The sequence below is a fragment of the Oryx dammah genome, unplaced genomic scaffold, assembly GCF_014754425.2.
Source record: "Oryx dammah isolate SB20612 unplaced genomic scaffold, SCBI_Odam_1.1 HiC_scaffold_11050, whole genome shotgun sequence".
Classification (NCBI taxonomy): Eukaryota; Metazoa; Chordata; class Mammalia; order Artiodactyla; family Bovidae; genus Oryx; species Oryx dammah.
The window spans coordinates 1,845,443-1,853,742 of record NW_024080444.1 but is presented as its reverse complement, the minus strand read 5'-3'; the positions used below and the strand labels follow the sequence as shown (position 1 = coordinate 1,853,742).

The 8,300-nt window shown below is 43.1% G+C and overlaps 1 non-coding gene across 1 annotated transcript; it reads right to left on the bottom strand.

Moving 5' to 3' along the window:
* Positions 1-1,207: 1,207 nt before the first annotated feature.
* On the bottom strand, positions 1,208-1,279 carry TRNAH-GUG. Its single transcript has one exon. It is a non-coding gene; the product is annotated as a tRNA-His (tRNA).
* Between the last annotated feature and the right edge of the window lie 7,021 nt (positions 1,280-8,300).

Sequence of the window (8,300 nt, the reverse complement as noted above, 5' to 3'; positions counted from 1 at the left end):
TTCCTGACCCAGGGATCCAACCCTCATCTCTTATGTCTCCTTCATTAGCAGGTGGGTTCTTTACCACTCTCATCACCTGGGAAGCCCTGGTCAATCCAGGTCCAAAATCAAATAGAAACTGCTCTCTTTTTCTTGTTTGTTTTGTTTTGGAAGAGACAGGCGGTATTTATTGCAATTGTTCTAGAATATTATTTCTAAGAATTCACTGATTCTGAAGGAACTAAATAGAATCTGTGCCTACCCTGAGCATATATTTTTATTTGAAATCCTTTTTAGTGTTACATAAATAACCAACATGAGTTTTTGATAGGCCATCCGTGAAACAGAGGCTAAGGGCTTTAAAAAATACCTTCTAGTGAGCAGTAAACTTCATTATTACATACTTATATTTGACATTTTCAGGCTGTATTGCTCATGTTTTTAAATCCTGGAGAAAGACCCATTAAAGCTGTGTTATTCACATTAATTCAACATTTAGCCATTTATAATACAAACCCCAGTCTTTTGGAAAATGTCACTAAAAAAGTTTTACCATATATGGACATTATTTATTGCTTGAGCCCCATTGTCTACTTAGAATATGCCCTTTATCAGACCCAAATGCCCACTTCAGAGAATCTCATTTTGAGCAACAACTGGCTCCTTACATTATCCAATGAGGCAGGAAAGTTAAATTACAGCCAGTTCATATCATAGAAACAAAATGTTTCCTGCAATTACTGATAAGGGACAGTTCATTTTCTCTCTGTCATCCTGAAAAAAAAAAAAAAAAAAACAACCTCCTAACAACAATTCATGCCTGGTTAAACAGGATTTCCACATCTACCGCTGATATCTTTCCAAATAATTCAGGGTTGTTATTACTGTACAGCCCTGGCAAGGCTCAAAAGCAAGCGGACTTGACGAGTCTGCTCAAAGCAGAGCTTAAGTAGTTGTAATTAATAATAATTACATGCCCACTACACTCCAGTCTTATCATATTATCCGTCAAGGCAAATAAAAAAACCCACACACCACACACTTGCAACAGGGTTAGTGCATTAATAAAGACACTCTGCACATGTCATCTTTCTAAAGTTTAAAATCTTTGCAGCAGTTTCTGTTTTATTGATTTTTATTATTTATTCTATGTCTGGTTGCAAAATTTTATTGAATGGGCTTCAGCTTGGGACCCGTGCTATTCTCTTCCAAAAGTTCTCTCCCCTCCTGCCGTGACTCGGATTCGAACCGAGGTTGCTGCGGCCACAACGCAGAGTACTAACCACTATACGATCACGGCAAGCTACAGGGGAGCTGAGCATCAGGCTGCCTTTAAGAGCCATTGCAATATTAAAATTTGTGGAAACACTGCCATCTATTGCCTAAATACATACATTTTCTTAACACCGGCGAAGAGGTTTCAGTAATCTCCAGTTATTGAAAGGAACAATAACGAAGTGATTGAACATGAAATGAATATTGTCTCCTTGGCTGATGGGCGAAATTGTATTATATAAGACTCACTGGACTTACTGTCAGGAAATGATAATCAAAGTAACCAGACTGCGAGAACCCAGCCTGTTGACTCATGCTTCCTACTTTTAACCAATTATGAATACAGATTTCCCACCCTCAACCGCCACCACCAATTACATTGCATTAAATGACATATGAATCTGAGCCTCTTTTGTGGTTTCTCCACCACGAGCCTTCTTTCCATATGCCTAGGCAGCAGAGATATAAAAAAAATATGGTAAGAACAAAATGGACTGAGGACCTGAGTGAGTCAGGAAGGCTTGCTCTTCCTATTAGAAGCCAGGGTGAGCACGCTCTGATAAAGGAAAGGTCTTCTTTCAAACCCATTGATCCCTAAAGCTTTTTTTTTTTTTTTCCCCTGGGATATTTAGGTCTTGAAGTCACAATAATGCAAAGTAAAAAAAAAGCTTCCTAATAACATTAGCTTCCTAATTTCTTCCACCCAAAGAAACTGGAGAGCTCCATGCTAAGTAAGATTCAAGGAGACATTTTTAAGAAATTTCTTTGTTTTAAAAATTAAAGTAGTCTGGACAAGATATTCCCCAAAGGTTGAAAACCATAAGAGAAAACACATCAAAACCCTCTTTGTAATCACTGGAGTGTTATGGGGTGTCTCCTTTAAGCCTTCTGAACGGAGAGGCCCAGAGTGGCTTGGGTAGCTGGCACTGTATATAGGGTAGTAAGGACTGAATTCATCTGTTGAGTGGGTGCCAAGAAATCCAGTGCTTCTGAAAAAAAGGGTATTTCTGCAGATAAAAGCTTCAGACACAAACGGTCACCACCACCCCACCACCCACTCGCCTGTAGCGCCTTCTGCACACGTGCATGCCAGTCTCTTCAGTCGTGTCCCACTCTGCAACATTAGGGACCCACCAGGCTCCTCTGTCCATGGGATTCTCCAGGCAAGAACACTGGAGTGGGTTGCTCCCCTCTTCCAGGGGATCTTCCCAACCCAGGGATCGAACCTGAGTCTCTTATGTCTCCTGCATTAGCAGGCGACATAAAGAACTACTAGCACCACCTGGGAAGACCACATAGTCCCTTCTATCTTCCTTCAAGCTCTCACAAGTCTATTTTCCTTCCATGGCAGTGGAAGTAATGCCCTGAGTCCCTGAGCCTGCTCTCTGTCCTGACCAGCAATACAGGTGGGTGAATCTGGTCAAAGGTCACTCTGTGGCAGGGTGCAGAACACGTCTCCTTGCAGGCCAAAAGGAGGTTCCTGAAACACCATCTTTCGTGTTCCACCCTCATACTCTTTGCTATGGGCACATACCAACAGAACAAAAGGGACATCTCTGTTTTTGTTTTTGTTTTAATTTAGATCAACTCTCAGAGTACAAATTGTGGAAACAGATTTTCTAGTCTGTATGCAGGTCAAGGAGCAACAGTTAGAACTGGACATGGAACAATGGACTGGTTCCAAATTGGGAAAGGAGTACATCAAGGTTGTATATTGTCACCCTGCTTATTTAACTTATATGTAGAGTATATCAAGGGAAATGCCAGGCTGGATGAAGCACAAGCTGGAATCAAGACTGCAGGGAGAAATATCAATAACCTCAGATGTACAGATGATACCACCTTTATGGCAAAAAGTGAGGAGAAACTAAAGAGCCTCTTGATGAAGGTGAAAGAGGAGAGTGAAAAAGCTGACTTAAAACTCAACATTCAGAAAACTAAGATCATGCCATCTGGTCCCATCACTTCATGGCAAATAGATGGGGAAACAATGGAAACAGTGACAGACTTTATTTTCCTTTGCTTTCCTTTCCTCCAGATGGTGACTGGAGCCATGAAATCAAAAGACGCTTGGTCCTTGAAAGAATAGCTATGACAAACCTAGACAGCATATTAAAAAGCAGAGACATTACTTTGCTGACAAAGGTCCATCTATCTAGTCAAAGCTATGGTTTTCCAGTGGTCATGTATGGAAGTGAGAGTTGGACTATGAAGAAGGCTGAGCGTCAAAGAATTGATGCTTTTGAACTGTGGTGTTGGAGAAGACTCTTGAGAGTCCCTTGGACTACAAAGAGATCAAACCAGTCAATCGTGAAGGAAATCAGTCCTGAATATTCATTGGAAGGACTGATACTGAAGCTGAAGCTCCAATACTTTGGCCACCTGATGCAAAGAACTGACTCATTGGAAAAGACCCTGATATTGGGAAAGACTGAAGGCAAGAAGAGAAGGGGATGACAGAGGATGAGATGGTTGGATGGCATCCCCAACTTGATGGACATGAGTTTGAGCAAGTTCCAGGTGTCGGTGATGGACAGGGAAGCCTGGTATTCTCCAGTCCATGGGGTTGCAAAGAGACGGACATGATTGAGCACCCGAACTGAATTGTGGCTCTGTCACTTATTAAATGGGGGAACTTGGGCTGCTTCTTAACCTTTGTGCCTCAGTTTTTTCATCTGCAAAGTGGAGATATTATAGTACCTACTCCATAAAATTCTTCCAAGGATGGAATAGGTAATGACATGCCCCAAAACTTAAAGTAGGCCTGTCACATAGTAAACACTGTAGAGATGGTAGTTCTTTTATTTTGTTTAAATAAATATATTTTCAAAGGAAATTTTGTAACATTCCATAAATTAAAAACAAACAAACAGGATCATGTTCCCCAGAGATCATTATAAAATAATCTATGAAAACAAAATAGAATTAAATTCTGGCCAAATATTCTGAGCTCAAGCTCAGCTCTCAGTTTAAAAGGAAGGTGGGCAATAGTAGGAGAGCTGTTAAAAGAAAATAGCCTCTAAGCCAATCTTCTCAACTCATCTGAATAGCGGGGAGGAATGTGAAAAGGGAATAACTTTCCCTTCAAAGGATGCAATACGATGGTGTCACGGTCATTACCACCCCTCAGATTACCTCACACATTATGTCTATCAGGCTAGGTTATGCTACAGTAACAGAGCCCAAATCTTAGTGGCTTAGAATAAAGAAGGTTTTTCTGTTGCTGGCATTCCATGTTCACTGCTCTGTGTCTCCTGACTCAGAGACTCAGGCTAAAGGAAGAACTTCCAGGAACACTCCTCACTGTTTTACAAACGGAAAGAGCTCTGCAGTGTCTGGAACCAGCAACTGAAAGCTCTTCTCAAAGCTCATTGGCTAGAACTGGTCACATAACCCTGCCCTGCTACAAAAGCACCAGGCAGAGCACTGGGCCAGATGCCTGCAAGTCAGAGTTGAAAGTCTTGGGTGAACAGGATTCTTGACTTCCAGCCACGGTACTAGTGGAAAAGCGGCTTGGGGAAGTCTGGGAGGGTGCAGACCTAAAGACAGACATGACTACAGAGCAACATTTCTGAACACAGGAGCGAGGTCCAGCCTCTGAATGGGGTTCACCATACAGAGCTTCTCTTGGGTGTGTACACGAGCTTCCTCTTAGTTAGCAATGTCAGTCGTCTTGTGGTAGACTCCGAAACATTCCCTCCTGTTAAAGTGGAGTGGGCTTTTGTACAACTACCAGGCTTTCCTCCTGACCAGCACTGCCTTGTTAGAGATATACATTCAGATTTCTTCTATAAACACCAATATGTACAACCCACCTCAAAGGGGTAAATTGATGGAATCAAAGCATGCCTTCTGACTGCCTTTTCAACTCCTTTGTAATTTATTGATGACTTTACTGTGTCAGCTTTCATATTGTTATCACCTTCCCACTAACAGATCTCCCACAAACTCTGGTTGGGGACCAGCTATAGTTCAGTCATTTTTCTGAATCTTAAAGATTCAAGAAAGAATAGGAGAGACATGTGTCACTATTTCAAGCAGTTCTGTTTAGTGAGACAGATACAGGTGAATGACAGAGAAGTAACAAGATAGACTATATAAGGTGATGTCATGAAAAGGAATACACACACACACACACACACACACACACATATTGCTTAAAGTTAGCAAAAATTAGACTGAAGTAGAGAAAGCCAGGGCAGGCATGGTACTTGGTGGAGAACCAGAGTGAAAGAACGAGAGGCAGAGGGCCAGCTTTCTCACATCCTTGCTCCAGTCCTTCTACCTGCGTGACCTTGGGCTAGTCACGACCTCTCTGGATCTCGGTTTCCTCATCAGTAAGGTGAGGGGAATTGGTCTAGAGGAGCTGTCAGACTGTTCACACTTTGAATGCAAACATACATTTAATTTAGAGAAATATATTCACAAACAATCTGTGCTTAGTCACGAAGTCATGTCCAACTATTTATGACCCCGTGGACTGTAGCATGCCAGGCTCCTCCGTCCATCGGATTTTCCAGGCAAGAATACTGGAGGGGATTGCCATTTCCTACTTCAGAGAAACTTCCCAGCCTAGGGATTGAACCCGCATCTCCTACATTGACAAGCTGATTCTCTACCACTAAGCCATCTGGGAAGCCTTCACAAAGAGTACCCAAGTATAAAGATTTTGAAGCGAAGAAATCAATCAAAATAGAGGCATCCTGATAACTATACTATTTTCCTTAAGTTCACAGAAGCTGTCCTTTCTGTCAGCTTCTAAATGTCTTGAACCTCATTTCCCAGCCCATGGCAACATATTTTAAATACAGAGGGATTGGTCTTTTGATTTAAGTTGTGTGTAAAGAAGAATTTCTTGCCGGTGAGGAGCATTTAGCTACAGGTTTCATTCCCAAAGAAGAAGATTGCAGGCTTCCCTTTTCAGGAAGTTCTTAAAAATAACACTTTTAAGTAGGAAAACAAAATTTTAACCAGCGTTGTCTCAATGTTAGACGTGATGGAGCAACAGCTTTCCTGCCTTTCCTCTAGCTGCCTGAACACAAGATGCTCTTTCGGATGGAGTCGTTACTTTCTCTGATTTTTCATAATGGATTCTAACAGGGGAGCGGGGACTGACAAGAGGCCCTGGGACTGGGGGAGGCCTTCCCCTCCCCAGCTGAGTCCTTCCTCCTGTGTCGCCCCTCCACCTTTTTCCCAGACTCGGCTCTGCTTTTCTCCTCCTCACCCCTCTTCGTAGCTTGCCTCCTCCCTCACCGGGGGTAGGGAAATGACAGTCAGATCCATCACTGGGCTGGAGGCCAGGCAATCCGCTGGGTTGGGACTGGCCCAGTGCCCAGTTTTCAGACAAAGACAGGTTGGGAACCCCCTGCAAAGAAGTCCCCTCCGTCCCCTCCCCTCCCAAGCCCTGTTTCCAGTCAGGCCCCAACCAGCCGTGACCTTATAGGGACCTTAAAAACCACTTTTTTTCTTGGGTTCTTTCTGTAACTTCAGCCCCATACCAGGGAACAGGGTTTGTGTGTCCGTGTGTCTGTGTCTGTGTCTGTGTGTGTGTGTGTGTGTGTGTGTGAGAGAGAGAGAGAGAGAGAGGAGGGGGGGGAGGAAGGGAGGGAAGAATGGAGGGAGGAGAAGGCTGAACACACTGGGTACACATACACAAGGGCATTCGGTATCTGTAAGAGAAACAAAGATGGCTTGTACACAACACTGAGAATATTTTCAGGGGGAAAAAAAAACAGTGGCTGACAGCGGAGGAAGACCAGGCACATTGCAGCTGCCAATTTTAAACTTTCAAGCGTGTTACCATTACTGTAAAGAATGCTGAAAGTGAAATGCCCTTACATGTGACCATCTCCATAGTGTTCCCTGCATGTATCAGAAAATCTTTGATTATGAGATATCACAGAACACGAGAGAAAATGCATTCTTTTTCATAATGCTTATAACCACAAAATGTTTTAACAGTTTACATTTTGAAGGGTAAACTGCCTGGAGTGCTTTTCCCCCTTGCTTATTAATGAATTTGATTTAACCAAGTCAAAAATCTTGCTGTGGGGAAAGCAGGAATGGGGGGTGGGGAGGAGTGGATGGAGGGGTTGTTGGTTTAATTTTAATTTTTTTTTGCCTGAAGGCACCATTAGAAAACTCCAGATGCAAAGCTTTCTAATAGAATTCCTCATCTGACACAGCCCTCTGGAATACGTGGGCCTAACCTTTACGATATGGTGGGCCAGGCCCCTGTTTGGAAACCTTATGAGGGGGGCTGAGCCACGAGTGATCATATGAACAGCTGAAGGCCTGGGGCAGCAGAAAATTAGGGAAAGTGGTGGCAACAGGAGCCCCTGAGGAAGGGGGAGGGTGGAGAGTCGGATTGCCAGGGCGTACCCACAATCAGATTTTCTTTTCCCATCGTATTAGGAACTTGAGGTTTTAAGGAAAAGAAGCGTTGGCAGAATGGGGACCAGTTAGCATTCTGGATTTATGGCCATGAGGGTTCTAATCAATCACTGTGGAGCTATTTTTCTTAAAGAAACTTCAACATAGGCTGCTGAAAGTTCTAGGGCTGACAGCTTTGGAAATGATTTAATCTCTCTGTGCTGAAGTTTCCTTTATTAAAAGCGGATGGTGATAATAATGGGCTGTGCTTAGTCATTCAGTCCTGTCCAACTCTTTGCAACCCCATGGACTATAGCCCACCAGGCTCCTCTGTCCACGGGGATTCTCCAGGCAAGAATACTGGAGTAGGTTGCCATGCCCTTCTCCAGGGGATCTTCCCAACCCAGGGATCAAACCCAGGTCTCCTGCATTGCAGGTGGATTCTTTACCATCTGAGCCAGAAAGGAAGCCTGATGATAATAATAAATAATAATAATATCTACTTTATAGGTTTATCGTGAGGATTAAATAAACTTGCATTGTGCTTTGAAAGAGCACTGGGTATATAGTCAGTGCTTAATAATGATTAGTTATGTTTGAGTCAGACCAGACATAGGAGGGAGCCACTCTGAGTTTCAGATCAGGATGAGGGGGTGTCAGAGGAGTGGAGGTAT